At 36.4% G+C, this 13,381-nt stretch overlaps 1 protein-coding gene across 1 annotated transcript in view; it reads left to right on the top strand.

Annotated features, from left to right (window-relative positions):
• The window catches only part of KCTD8 (potassium channel tetramerization domain containing 8), a 310,961-nt gene that overhangs the window by 42,503 nt on the left and 255,077 nt on the right, over positions 1-13,381 (top strand). The window lies entirely within an intron of this gene.

The raw sequence follows: 13,381 nt of genomic DNA on the forward strand, positions 1-13,381 counted from the left end.
GAGAGAGAGAGAGAGAGAGAGAGAGAGAGAGATAGTGTGAATGAAAGAATATGAATGTTAGAGATGGAATGATCAAGGTTTGAAGGAGTCAAAGGAATGAGTTTAAGGCCATTAATAGATGAACTACCCTAATTGAGCAGTAGGCCTACTTCTGGAGAATGTGACAAAATGTAATTCAGAACTAAGCCTTGAAATAAGATAAAAAAACCTATTTTATCCTGAATGTATTGGGGGTGGTGGAAGTGGGGAACTCTCATGGCTTCTATATTTTATGATTCACCTTATTCCCCAAGTGCTGTTTTTACTTTCTTAAGTACTAGGTCTATAATTTTTGGATTTTTGTCCTCATATTGGGCCATATTTCACTCCGCATTGGTAATAATGAAAAATCTGTTTAATTTTTTTTTAATTATCTAACTGACTAAATTTTATGGTCAAAGTGAAGAATTGAGAAGAAGTCTGGATAATTCAAGTATAAACCAATAAAGTAACCTGCCTTTACCTGAAATTCATTGTTTAAAATAACCCAATTCCAGTATGTTATTATTGTTGGTTTTTGTCCCAAGTAAATGAGATAGTTTAATTTCCTCTTTTACTCTAGCTTGTATATATGCACTTGCAATGTTTTATTCTTAATATATGCTGGTTAAAATAGACCATTTTTACTGGACTAAAAATGATGTTTGCTATTAATGAATTATAATTTGTGAAGAAATGAATGAAATTATAATTTGTTTAGTATATTGAAAAATAACATCCTATTACTTGAATTAAAGCATTCTGGTTAAATGCATTGCCATATGTGCCATTAAATAGCTCTATTTTTCTAAGAATTAAAATGAAATACAATGCCATGCATTTTCATTATACTGATCATGATTTGATATCTGATGATTGAGAAGGAACTTCAGCATCTTGAAGTCCATTATTTATCATTTTACTGTACTTTAGGAGCAGACGATATAGGAGAATGGACTAGTTCCGTCTGTACTCTTCTCAGGATTTTGAAATTGATTATTGTACAAGTCTAAGGGAGTATTCATACAAATAAAATCACACAACATTGAATTAATAAAGTGAGAAGTTCTTTTAAATATAGAGTGCAGAAAATTATGATTATTTGAGTATACTGGTTGATTGTATTCCAATGAATGTTTACTGTGTTAAGTTGTGAAATGGAACAAAATGTTTTGTTTGTTATATGTAAGTAATAATCATCATAATTCTGCATCCTTGTTCCACACAATCACACATACTTGGGCCATATTAATGACTGTTTTACACGTTCAAACAATGGACATTAGTAAAAAAAGGTGGCATTTCCAAACCATACCACCAATGAGATTATATTATACCTAGAAGGCCAGTTAACAGTGCCCTTTTATGGTAGGAGTCTGGGCATATTGTTTGTTTATTTGGTCTAGAAATGTAGTTTCACCTACATACCAATGCAGATGTGCAACTGCCCTGAAATGACTCACAAGGGTCACCGTTATTCCATGTCAGGGGTAGGACTTGGACCCAGGTCATGGTGATTATGTAGCTTGAGCTTTCTCCATTGTGCCATGCTACCTCTTCTTTGGGAAGCAGAACTTTTTTCCTAATTATTCTTCCCTTCTTGTCATCATGTGTCATGTAAGTTTTATTCTGTTGTAAATGGGACTTGAAATAACTAAGACTAAATAAAAAAGCAAAGCACCACTTCCTTCTTTTCACAATATTACCTTTTATCTAACATAGCAGTTTTCTGAAAATTAGCTGTGGGTAAATGGTATTTCTGTGTACAACTTGTCCTGCCTAGAAAAATTAAATATTTCTAATTAACTATTTTAATCAGTCTCTCAATTCTCAGGTCCAGTGGTTTATATTCATTTAAACAAATGGGATTTTAAGGAGAAACTAAACACTGCAGTGATAAGGCAACCCCAGATTGATTATTTCCTCTCCCCTTTGCTTTCATCAGTAGCTAGAAGGAATAAGTTAAGACATCATGTCTTGGTTCTATTAGCAAACATTTGCGGGTCAGTAAAATGCATGAAGTAAAATATAATCTTTACATTGTATAATCAATAGTTAGGAAAATGCTGACGACTGCATCGCTGACAGACCATTTCACTCATTCAGCCTCCTAATCAGCTGAACTGTCCCTATTGCTATATTTTTCTGCCACAGATAGCAGGTTGCTTAAGTTATTTAGATAGTATCAAGAGAAGCTTTTACAGTGCTCTGGTTAGAATGGGCAGAATGGATGACCTCATACTCTAGTTCTATAAGAAAGTGAGTGACATGGTTTACTAAGTCACTGACACAATTGGTCACTGATTACCATTATGCATGCAAACACACACACATAAACACGTGTGTGTATGTGCTCAAGCAACAGCTTTCCATACAGAACATACATAGCAGAGCTTATGTTCAGTGAGAAAATCCTGATTTTGACTCTAACCTCTGACACATATTATTTGTATGACCTTGGGCAAAAGCACTCAGCATCTCAGTAGCCCAAATGATTCTCTAAGAATGTAGGTTAACTTATTGTCTGCTTTACTGCTTTAGTAGAGGGTGTTTTATCACTGGGAGTTTACCAATATTTATGAATTCAAAGGTCCAGAAACTGTACACATGTATATTTATATAATACAAACAAATATAGATATATACATGCATATAAATAAATCCATGTTCATACACATATATGCAAACACTCATGAGTTCTCAGATGCATCATCATGGTTTGGTAGTGACTCCCAGTGCAAACTCAGGCAGATTCTACTCAAGTGTAATGATAAATTCATTAGTCCTCTGTCTAAAGAATCATTTGGCTAAGTATAGAGAAGGCCATTCCTAGAAGGCTGACCAAGAGATGAAATTTTGAGTCATGGTAACCTGTCAAATATACAACATGGCCTATAGTCCTGTGCTATTCCTTCAGGTTCTAAAGGGATGATGGAAGGGTAAAAGGAAAGGGGGAAAAAGTTCTAAGAATCAAATGGTTCACCAATTATGCACAAAAATTAGTTTCGCAGTTGGTACTCTGGTTATTTTTTTGTCTGTGGCCAGTGAGTTTTAACATGGGAGTGGAGGAAGTGGCAGCTTGCTATAATTGAAACCAGAAGAAATAAAGAATTTGTTGCAAATTAGGGGTCTTGTTAGAGAATCAGAGAAAGAAGTTGGTAAAATTAGTTTGACTTTATGCACACCAAAGTGAAAGAAACATTACTTTTTGAGGCATTTCATCATCTTGTCTATCACTAGTCATGATGAGCATAAGGAAATGTACCACTATAAAGATAACTATAACACATACATGTAAAGAATGAAAAAAAATCAAGTTTTTTTAGAAATACTTGATAAAATCCTCCAATTCATTGTTTTGAGACTTAAATATGAAAGCATGCATGGGGAGGAGAGTAGAAAATTATAAGAAATATGTTTCAGGATCAACAAATGAAAGATCAAAGGCTTGTAAAGTATTGAATAACCCTATACCTACATATCATGAATGCTTTCTTCAAAAGTAGAGAAGGCACTGGCTAGGCACATGAAGGCACCAAATTGTAAGAAAGGTTAAAAATGAGAAGACTGCACTGTGAATAATTATGGTAGCTCTAACTGATACTGTTTAAACAAGATGCCAAGGGCTGACAAATCAATAATGGATGAAAGTTAAGACTATCAATGTGTTTTTAAAAAGTTCAAGGGATTCATGTTAGTTATGGGGATGCTGAAAGACTAGAGACACTTGTAGCCAGAGAAGACTTCATAGCCTTCTAAATTAGAGATACATTACAGCAAAAAGTAACACTCATTTGTAAGTCAAGCTCATTTGTAAATAATTATAAGGTTGACAGGCTTAATGAAGACTAACACCTCATACAAAGGTAAAAAAAAACAATTGAGAAAATGAGCCTGCAGAAGGCTTATCATGAAATCAGATGAATTCCTATCATCCCCCAAACATTTGTAGATCAAAAAAATGAGGATAAAAAACAGATGTGAAATATGACAGATCTGTCTGGAGTTTTTAGTTATCTAATCTCATCAGACATGACAGTTAATCCTTGAATTGTATTGTTATGGAAACTCATAGTTGGAAGAGACCTCAGAGTCTATTTATTCTTGTCTCTAACCAAGATTCCCTTCTGCAACATTGCTGAATAATAAATGGTCATTCAACCTTTCTTTGAAGACATTCAGTGAGGTGTAACCCACTATTTCCAGATACAACCCATTTCACTTGACATCAAACCTAAATCTGCCTTTTTGCAACTTTCTACCCTTGGTTCCTCACTGTGCCCTCAGGGAACAAGCAAAACAATTTGAATTTACTTTCATATGGCAGTCCTTTAACACTGTCATTCTGTTCCATTCAAATGTTATCTTTAGCAGGTGAAACGTATGTAGTTCTTTCAACCAGTCCTCTTATGATCTGGTATCCAGTCTCCTTAGCATCACGATTTCCCTCCTCCAATGCACTCCAAATGCTTGTTTTGTGTCCTTTCTAAAAGGTGGTGCTGAAAATTGAATGCAGTACTATAGATATTCTAACAAAAGCAGAGGAGAGCACATCCTAACACTGGACACTATGCCTACCTTAATACAGCTTAGTATGACATTAGCATTTTTCTCTGTCGTGGCATACCATTGACTCATGTTGAGCTCATCATTCACTAAACTGCCCGTATCTTGTAAAAGCTATTTTTGAAGAATTTTTTATTTGTATTAAATTTCCTCTTTAATCTTGTCTGAACTAAAAAAGGTATTCATGGAGAAAAGTGATAGAGGTGATAATGTCTTGAAAATATTGAGGATTCTATTTATCCTTTTTTATCAGTGAGGGGAAAATAACAAAAGAATGGAGAAAATCATACCTATTCCTAGGTAATTATGATAACTAATAGTTATGAACAGATATGCCTGTTTTAAACCTTTATCATATATAAGAATAATTTATGTATCTTTTGTGGTCCTTGATAAAAATGAAATATGGGAACTAGCAGACTTTTGAAACCATTCTCTGCAACAGACCACAGCCTTGCAATCAAATGGAGGATGGACTGAAAGGTGTTTATTGTTTGTTAATTACAAGAAAGTGTTGGACTCAGTATAGTAAATCTAAAGGCAATTCTTCAACAAGGAGTTTCTCAAGAATATTAAGATTATACTATATTCCTTGATAAATGCAACCTCAAAAATAAAGTTAAAAAATTGGGGGGCAGCTAGTTGGTGCAGTGAGTAGAGCACCAGCCCTGGAGCCAGGAGGACCTGAGTTCAAATCCGGCCACAGACACTTGACACACTTACTAGCTGTGTGACCTTGGGCAAGTCACTTAACCCCAATTGCCCTGCCTTATCCCCTCAAAAAAAAGTTAAAAGATAAATGGAACCTCTAACCTCTGTTCAGGTGCCCTCTGATCGTTAGCACCAGATGAAGCCTAAAGCTAGGATTTAGGGTCACCAAATGTGTTCATTTTTGTCATGTTGAGTGCCTGATACAAATTGAAAAAGAGGAAATATTACTTTGACATTTCTGAAATGGAAATAGTATCTAAGGTAAAGCAAGGAAAAGTGGCTGGATTAGTCTCAGTACACACAGAAGAATCTGCAGCAAAAGGAATGAAATAAAATGTTGTCGTTGACCTCAGTGTGAAAATATAAATGGGAAAAAAAGAAAATGGGATAGATTTTTAAATATATTTTAGGTGGGCAGATAACAAGTAATGAGTAAAAACTCAACTGCTATTACTGATAATAGGTAGTTGAAAGGGCATCAGCAATTACAAAAACTTATTCCTAATTTCTAATCTCTCTAAAACGTTTATTAGAATTAGCTATACACATATTAAAGGTATCCATTATGAGAATTTGAAGAGTGAACAATTTTCTGCAGTAAAGCAGATCTTCATAGTAACGCATTTGACTGAAATGCATGGAATAAGTGAAGAGCTGATTGTAATTAGGGATTACAAAACAGGATTTGACTCAGTCTTTCAAAATATAACCTTAAAGATTCCTTTCCAACAAAGATTCTATCATGTACACATTAAGGTCACACTAGATTTCTTAGTAACTGAATTATTGGATTATCAACATCCAGCTAAGACACAGAACATAAAACACACATACATGTGTGTGCATCTACATGCATGCATATATATACACTTGCATACACACATGCACATGTATATACATGCACATACACACGCATGTGGAGAGATTGACCAAACATGTCTTAGAGGATGTTGTATCAATTAAGGTGGAATTTTTTGCTGTTTTTCTCTTAAGTGCCTTTAATGATTCTGGCCTTTGTTTGAATGGGGCAGGTAAAATGGAATCTTTTTGTCTTGGAGTGTTTTTCAGCACTAAGACAATGTAATGGCAATCAGGGCAGGACTTCTGGTTGTCTTCTCCCTTGGAATACTGAGGTAGTTAAGTACCTTTGATGAGTCTTGCCTTTCAAATGCAATAGTCAGCAAAACAGGATTTTTTACTGTTCTTTGTTTGAGTGCTTCTCAGCTCTGAGGTAATCAAGTGCCCCAGGGCCCTGAGAATGGTATATAAGATCTAAGGTTGGTGTTTGACTTTTGGGGCTCACTCATGGAAGGAGTGTTGAGACTCTGGACAAGCCATGTTACTGCCCCCTGGCTTTGTAACCCAGATAGCTGTTGGTGCTTCTTTGGTAACCATCAACTGTGATCAGACAAGGTCTCTCTGTTGATGTTTGTAATTTTGTTTGTATTTGCCTTGAAGTTCAGGGGGCTGATCTTTTCCCCTGGAACTGTGTGTGTATGTGTGTGTGTGTATGTGTACGTGTGCGCGCGCACGTGTGTGCATGCGTGTGTACGCGTGCGTGCGTACGTACGCGTGCGTGTGCGTGTGTGCGTGTGTATATGTATATATGTACATGTATGTTTAATTAAACTGAGATTGTTAACCCCTTAAAGTTGCTTTCCTTAGAAAAGCAGATCAAAGAACCTGTGTTGGCAGCTTTCTGTGTGCTGGTCGTTGGTGGGCCTTACACCCCTACAGCAGCTGCCAGCAGATTGTTGCTACAGTTGTCTAGGCAGAGCCAAAATGAAAGAGAGAATCCCTATAGAGGGTGAAGCAAAGAAATCAAGCCAACAGGCATTTATTAGATACCTACTATGTGCCAGGCACTGTGCCAAGTGCTACAAAGAAAAGCAAAAATAATCCTTGCCCTCAAGCTGTTCATTATCAAGTGTGGGGAGACAACATGCAAACAGCTATATACAAATGACATTATATGTGGGATGATATGAGGCAACTGAGGCCCAGGGAAATTAAGTTAATTCCCTTGGATCATACATGAAGCATATAGAAGAGCTAACATTTGAATCCAAGTCCTTTGACTCCAAATTCAGTCTTGTTTCCCTTTTCACATGTGGCCTAGGAATAGCTACAGTATTAGGGACATTCTTCGTGGAGGACTCCTAGGAGGACTTGGAGAAGAACTATAGGTTTTGGAAGATCCGTGATTTGAATATTAAAGTAACATAAGTGTTTATGCTATTGATAATCATTTAGAACATAATTACGAAACTATGCTTATCTTTTAGCAATTGTGGCAATTTTCTCCGCTAATCCAGGTTTCTTAAAGTGGATAAGTAATTTAAATATAAACTACAAGCTACTTACATAGGCTTAAATATCAATAATTAAATATGTATATCTGTCTATCCATCTATCCATCTGTAGCCCTTTGATATCTATAAACCACCTTATATACCATGCATATCCCCAGAGAATTTAAATGCTAAAACTAGATGGTAATGCCTTATTCATCTGTACTATTGTATAATATAGTTATTGTCATTCTTTAAGATGACCTTTGTAATAAAGACACACATTTAAAGAGGTGGAGCAGGGGATAGAGCACATAGCCTAAAGTCCAGAAGACCTAAATCTGAATCCAGATTCCAGCACGTACTAGATGTATGATCTTGGACAATTCAGTTAACCTCTGGTTGCCTCAGCTTCCTCAACTGTAAGATGGAGATTATAATAGTATTTACCTCCCAGGGTTATTGTGAAGCTCAAATGAGATAACATTGTGCCTGGCACATAGCACTATGTAAAAGCTGTTATCATGTTTTAGATGGAAAGAAGGTAATGAGAAGGCTGGATTACCAATAAAATGGTGCTGACAGTAATAGACATAAAGAATTTGGAGAAGGATCCTATTTTGGGATAGGAAAATGTGAAATTTAATCTGGAAGATTTTTAGTTTGCCAGAAAAGTGGAGGATATTAAGGGGGTTATATCCAGAATGCTGTTGGAGAAATGGAATTGAACACTTGATATTAGGCCGGTCTTGGAGATGCAGATTCCAATTCATCTTTATATATTATTAATCACTGTCTAGCTTTCTCATATTTATCTAGTTACAATTCAATTCTATAAACATCCAACAAGAGCTCTTCAAATTAACCTGAGAACAGAAACATTTGTAAATACAATGTGTAAATTTTAAGTTTAAAAATAATGTGCAGAGAGGCACAGATGGCATTTTCTTCATCGAAACTGTGAAAACACTTTAAAAACACCCTCTTTTTGGCAAGGCTTCCATTCCCATAGACACTTATATTATTCAATTCTTGGTGCCCTTTATGTTTAGTATAGAATCTCCAATAAGTTTATGAAATAGAACTGATTTGGGAGGAACCTTATGGATTAAGACCAGATACCTGAATCATGAATCCTCTCAACATCCTCAAATGATCATCCAGACTCATCTTTATGTTAAACTGAAGTTTACTTTCCCGCTTGTAATTCATATATATTACTGACCCCTGTTCCACCCTCTGGAACCAAGCAGAAGTAATCTAATCTTCTTCCACATGACAACCTTTCAAATATTTAAAGGTAAAATCCGTGTTCTCCTTATACTCCACAAGTCTTCCTCAGTTTAAATATCCCCAGTTGATCGATTTAGTTCTTACATAACATGGTGTTATGTTCCTTCCTAGAACTCTAGTCACCCTTCAGTTTTTCACTATCCCTCCTCAAATGTAGTACTTACACTGAAAACAATACTCCAAGTATTGTCTGACTAAAACAGAGAGCAGGGGCACTATTTTATCCTTTGCTTTGGTCACTATGATTCTATTAAAAGAGATAATATAAGTGAAAGATTTTGCAAGCATTTAAGTCCTATATAAATGTTGGCTATTATCACTACCACCACCATCACCACCACCACCACTATGATCTAAAGGCATTCAAGATTACACCATGATTTTTGACTGGTATATCTGTTGACTCACATTGAATTTACAGTTCAATTTTAGCCAACTCTCACAACTTCATGTTATTTTGCTATGCATTTCTTTGAAGTAATTGACAAAAATACTGAACAGAATAAGCCAAGGGTACAGCTCTATAGCATGCTATTACAGCTCTCTCTTAAAGTTAGCAAGGATTCCATTAATGAATATGGAGTAAAGTTGAGTTTCAAGAAGAAAAAAATGAAAAAAGACCCATTTCCCACGGTACAGAGCTGTGCTGGCCCATGAGCTATATTTAGTCTATGAAGTACACTGTGGTAACCAGTGATTAGCACAGTATCTGGCACATATTAGGCACCTAATGTTTGCTGACGTGTAACATTTTTGCTATCAGATAATCATCCCTAATCCAGCCCTGATACTGTCCTGGGCATTGAAGAGAGTTGCTGATGTTAAGAATGCCTAAGATCCAGTTACAGTCGTCAGACCTAACCATCTCACAAAGGGTTATAGAGCTGTAAGGGATTTCAAAAACCATGCAGTTTAACCCCCTCATGTACAAATGAGAAACCAGAGCCTCAGAGGTTTGGCAGTATCACACAGATAAGTGGAAGGGCCTAGATTTAACCCTGCCTACCTCACTCCAGAGCCAGTGTTTTTCCATTATGTAACCTTGTCAATTTAACATTTTTTTAACATCTAAATGTTAAGTGGTAATTCAGAAGGCACTAGTGCTGCAGAAGCCTTATAGGCTGCGCTGTGGAGACATTGCCATTTTGTAAACACTTGCCCAGGTACACTGATATATTTCCTATCTTCACAAAATTGTATCCTGTCCCTCAGTCTAAGAATTCCCATTTACATAGCCAGTTGGAATCCTTGAAGACTTTATACACACCATCATAGTTAATCTTTATAATAGCCTTCTGACATTTCCATTTTATAGATGAGATGACTGAGGCTGTGAAAGGTCAAGGGATTTGTCCAGTATCCATCAGTTAGTAAATGTTACAGGCAGGATTCAAGCCCAAATTTCCCCAGCTCCTAGACCAACACTGTTTTGCCATTATGTTATAACAGATGTTAATGGGACAGGCTTAACTTGAGTTGAATTCAGTATGCTCTAGGAAGGAAGAGCCCAGCCACCTCCCTATTATCTTCCTACCCCCTTACTCCCCAACAAACAAACAATCTTGTGAGTAGAGATGGGGTTACAGAGTAAGACTGACCACTATGATTTCCTTCCTTTTGCTGAAAGTAAAAGTAAGGAGAAAAGCAAATTTCTTTTTTTCAATGCACTCTACTCCCTTCCTTCCAAAATGGCAGACAAGCATGAGGCAGGGAGATGTTAGGTAGAGATGTAAAGAAACAGGGAAGGAAAGGCAGAACAGAAGATCAAGAATAAATGCATGAATGGGCTCCAATCTTCTGCATCCCAGGAGACCTGCTGCTCACCCTGTGACCCTGATTAGAAGGTTATATCTTAAAAGAGATGTCCTAGCTGAGAATTTTTGTGAGCCCTTTTAAGTTACTTTCCCTGGGAAACATGTAGGTGTTTGTTCAAGAGTATAGGAGCCCAGAAGATAGAAATCCAGAGCTAAATTAAGAAGCCTCATGAGTTTTAAACTTAGAAAAAGAAAACTGTTCTTCTCCACTTTGAACTACAACTCCTTGAAGCTTTTGTGAAGCCATTCTGGGTCCTGAAGCACAAGATATAACAGCTACTTCAAACAAAGTAGAGTGAAGGTGAACTGTCATTATTATAAGACAAGGGAGGCATTTAGACACTGAAAGAATAGCCTCACCCAAATTTCTCTCCCTCTTTCAGAATATGTTTAAAGTAAGATTGCTTGGCAAGCTTCATTACTTTTATGTTACTTCAAACATGAAATTAAATACAGAGTGATGGTATACTTGAGTGAGTTTGAGTTAAGGTGATTTCTGAGCATGCAGAAAAGAAATGTTGTGTAAATTAGTTACCTGATTTTTTTGATCTGTGTCCTCCTCAGGTCTATTTCTCTAGGTCAGCTACTCAGACTATGCAGTTAATTTCCCTCTATGTTAAATATTTCCTTGGTCTTGAGGTTTATCCCAAAGACCTCATTGCTTCATGTAAGGTTTACCTAGTCAATATGACTGAATAATAATGTGTAGAACTTAATACAACACTGTATAAAATAAGACTTATTGAGGCCAGTTATATGTCTAGGTAAAGTAAGGGACTTGCCTATGTTTTTTAAGTTGCCTGAAGAAGTGTTTGTATGTGTCTGTGTAAGGGAGTGGATCAGTGGGTTGGGTGTTCTTTTATTTTCTGTAATGTGTCCTAAAGTAGTTCAATTTCTTAATTGGTTGGAATCTGGGCACTGGCAACAAGTGGGTTGGCACAACTGGAGAGTTGAGGCAGGTGCCAAAGGTGGGGAGAGTTGAGAGGGCCAGATAAATCTAGAGCAACATTTTTCCTCCAGTGCTACCTCTACCCATTGGTGCTTCTCAGAATTTCTGCATATTATTATTGTATGTTATGCATGAGGTTATTAGACATGGAAGGTAGGTAAAATAATTAGAATATGACAAAGAATGTAAGATACTCTTGCAGTTAGTTTATGGGCATTTGAAGGCTAGAAACGCTGTATTTCTTATGGATTTGTGGGGAATTGGGGTGCAGATACTAAGTATATGTTTTCTTGGAGATTAGTATTTCTTACCAAACAACTAATTGTTCATCTCTTATATTGAAATGAGCTACATTTCTATTTGATAATTATGAGTATTTTTTAAGGCCTTGTGCAGGGTTGGAGGTGTGGAATTTTAGAGTTGGAAGGGAGCTTGGAAATTTTATTTCATTTGTTTGGTTGCCATTTATTTGTATTTGGGCATATGGTTGATTCAGACCTGCTTTTCTCCCTTAGCACTCCAGCACTCTTTCCTTTGGTAGCTTGTTTGTTTTTAACTGCTGCATTAAAACAGTTGGCATCCTTTTTACTAGAGTTAAGTATTTATGTATGCTCCTCGAGGGCAGGAACTACTAAAATTTCTACTTTTGTATCCCCAATGTCAAGCACTGTCCCAGGCAGGTAATAAATGCTTTTCGAGTGAATGAATTGAATTAGTCTCACTCAAATATTTAACTTTTGATAATCACATTGCCATTGCCAGTAGGGATGGGAGAAGTGAGGAAATTGGCTATCAGATTTAATAGATGATTTTTTAGAAAACTACTTAGATTTCATGTATTTTAAAGAAAAAAATGATCCCTGTAGATAAGGGACTTGCACTGAGAGACAACCAAACTTCTAATCACATTCATTTACAAAATTAAAAACATCTGGTTCCTCAAACTGGGATAGGTGGAATTACCATTCCTGAATTGTACTTTACTGCCTTTGCCATTCTCTTATTAGATTGGTTTGCACGTCAGATTTCAAATTCATTTCCTTTTGACTAATCTACTTTGGAACCTTGTATACAGATTTCCTTTGTGTAATTTTCTGAGTTTTAATTTTAATGCAAGATACTATGATTCATGACTGAGTGTTGTGTCATGCTCTAATTTAAGTTCATTGCAGTCTTATGTAAAACAGAGATTTGGCTATCGCTCATTTAAAGAAGCTGGAGAGGCTAGGATTGTAGAATTGTGAGGCATTGGAAAGATTACAAATCCCAGCCCCTCATTTTACTGATGAGAAAATTGAGGGCTAGAGAGGCTCCATGATCTGTTCAAGGCCAAGCAGGGAGTAAGTGTCGGAGATGGGACTTCAGCCAAGCACCTGATTGCAACTCCAGCCCATTTTTCCCCACTCGACATTTCTCCCTTTCTATGGGGTGGTTGTTCAAGATTATGACAACATTACAATTTCTGTAGGAAAGGATATGTTTATGTGTAGGAATGCTATAGTTGGGGAGAACATCAGGGGAGAATGGTGAACAAATATGGAAAATGAGGGGGCTTGACTACTTGGACTTGAATGTTGCTTCCTGTTCTAAATCTATGATCATATGAACAAGCAAAGAGTCTAACACAGAATATCTTTTGCCACTGATATAATAAAAATAGAATAGAAAAAACATATATAAATACAAAGCATAAAATTAGGTGATATTTTATCAATCCAAAGGATTCTGTGAGATTAGCA

This window comes from Trichosurus vulpecula, chromosome 6 (assembly GCF_011100635.1).
Source record: "Trichosurus vulpecula isolate mTriVul1 chromosome 6, mTriVul1.pri, whole genome shotgun sequence".
Taxonomy (NCBI): domain Eukaryota; kingdom Metazoa; phylum Chordata; class Mammalia; order Diprotodontia; family Phalangeridae; genus Trichosurus; species Trichosurus vulpecula.